At 35.3% G+C, this 2,500-nt stretch overlaps 1 protein-coding gene across 1 annotated transcript in view; it reads right to left on the bottom strand.

Annotated features, from left to right (window-relative positions):
- Nucleotides 1-2,500, bottom strand: part of LOC138023367 (uncharacterized) — a 157,271-nt gene that overhangs the window by 126,256 nt on the left and 28,515 nt on the right. The window lies entirely within an intron of this gene.

The raw sequence follows: 2,500 nt of genomic DNA, 5'->3' as shown, positions 1-2,500 counted from the left end.
CTGGAATACCAAGAGAAGTTGCTGTGACTTTGCATGCATCTTTCCGATTGTTCATGACTTGTTCTCTGATAATCCTTCTTGTAAATTTGCAAACGATTGGTCTTGGACCAGGAATTGCATTCGTTTGGGAACTCGATGGGCAATTCAATGTCATAGCATGACATTTCTGCTCCTACTACTTTGAAAAACTCTAGGCATAAAGCAGTGGAGAGACGGAGAATTTTATCAGAGAAATTGAAAAATCAGTCCTTTAAGTTGATGATATCCCATAGCGGAAAGTTGAGTGGAATTCGTTTTAGAACACTGTTTCTCGAGCCCAACAGCTTTACATATAATGACCTGGGTCCATTAATTTTTCGTCGTAGTCTTAAGGTGGCTCAAACGAGTTTCAACACTTTCAAAGGACCTTGTCATTAGAAGGAATGACACTGCAACACTTTATCACGTAACAGCAATGTTATGGTATCATATCAAACACCAATTATTACTGAAAAAGAATTCGGTCATTTTTGTGGCGTAAAAAGTTAGCGTGGTAACAGGAAAGCCTTGCAAAAGCACGTTATATTTTGGCTTTAGTTGCTCATATCTGCAAAACAAAGTTGTTGACCCCATAGTTAATCCAGGAACTGGTTATGAAACCTTAAAACCTTCAAAAGCAAGAACAATGTTGTCGCCAGGCAACAATAATAAAGATATGTTTAAAATTTTAAAAAAAATTAAAAAGAATGTTTCTCAATCGATTTTGTTTTTGATTCGCACTGGTTTGCAAATTAGTTTCGTATAATTTAATCGAAGGATTTGATTGGTTATGTTCTCGAAAAAAGGTGTGTTTTGAAACAAAGGAACTTGTCGAGTTTCATAACCACCTCTATGCATTAACTACGGTGACCCCAATTTTTTATTGCGCAAAAGTAATCAGTAGATTATGAACTAACAGTAACCCTGCATAATCTTTTGTTTTTGATTCGCACGGGTTTGCAAAGTAGTTTCGTATAATTTAATCGAAGGATTTGATTGGTTATGTTCTCCAAAAAAGGTGTGTTTTGAAACAAAGGAACTTGTCGAGTTTCATAACCACCTCCATGCATTAACTACGGTGACCCCAATTTTTTATTGCGTAAAAGTAATCAGTAGGCCAGGATGAAACTCTCTGCAAAGTTGAAAAAAGTTCTGTGGAGCGGATTCATACCCACCATAATTTTTCAGTAATTTAAGGTGGCTCTGAATCCGCTTCATAGAATTTTAATAATAATAATAATAATAATAATAATAATAATAATAATAATAATAATAATTTATTACTTATATTGCGCCTTTCTATACAATATTCAAAAGCGCATCTCAATAGTGTATAACTTAACTAAACTTACACCTTTATTATAAATCTTACAAGTCTTTCAATAAAGCTTACAAACTATTTACATTAAAAATCTAACATAGAATAATAACAACTGCAGAAAGAACTTCTAAAAGACTAATGGATAAAAGAAAATTACTAAGATAACTGAAAAGATTCCTTGCATAAAAATGTAACAGTTTTAATTATAGTCTTAAAACATTGTAAGTTGCTTGCTTCCCGTGCAGACCGAGGTAACTTGTTCCATAAAAGGGGAGCAGCTATCTGAAATGCTCTGTCACCCATTGTTTTCTTTGTTTTCGCAATTGGTCTTTTAAGCAAGGGGTCATTGTCATTACGTCTTAAGCTATAGAACGAGGGCTGTTGAATGCTAATTAGGCATGAAAGGTACTTAGGCGCATGACCGTGCAAAATTTTATAACTTATCAGAAGTATCTTCTAATGTATTCTGGCACGCACTGGTAACCAATGTAATTCTGCGAGCAGAGGTGTTGTATGACAGAACTTGGGCGCGCGATAAATAAGTCTTGCACTTGCATTCATAACACGTTGCAGTTTCCTAGTCTGATACTCCGGGATTCCATCTAAAAGGCTATTACAATAGTCCAATCTACTACTAATAAAAGCATGTACTAGTTTTTCACTTGATTCTCTGGACAGATATTTTCTAATATGACGTCTGTCGTGAATTGTTCTTTAGTAACTTACTTATTTTATTATCTGGTCCACTTATAAGTACATTTCTTTTCTTGTAATTTTGTTGTTGTTGTTGTATGGCTAAATAAATAAATAAATAAATAAATAAATGTTGTACAAGTAATAGAAAGCGCTCCTACATGTCTTTGTAATATGAGTTCCCATATCTAGATGCGTATCAAACCCTGTGCCTAGATTGCGCGCAGAGACTACAGAAGAGACTTCAGCCTGTCCAACATTGATGCTTTGGATTGAAACTTTTGAGAGCTGCTGGCGAGTACCTATAATCAGGAACTCAGTCTTGTCATCATTGAGCATAACCTGATCATCTCTCATCCATGCTCGGACATCACAGATGCACTTCTGCATGGCAGATACAGCTTCGACTTCACTGAAAGTGTCTGATTGCTTAAATGACAAATACAACTGTGTGTCGTCCGCATATGT

Source organism: Montipora capricornis, chromosome 11 (assembly GCF_036669925.1).
Source record: "Montipora capricornis isolate CH-2021 chromosome 11, ASM3666992v2, whole genome shotgun sequence".
Taxonomy (NCBI): Eukaryota; Metazoa; Cnidaria; class Anthozoa; order Scleractinia; family Acroporidae; genus Montipora; species Montipora capricornis.
This window is presented reverse-complemented; position numbering and strand designations above follow the sequence as displayed.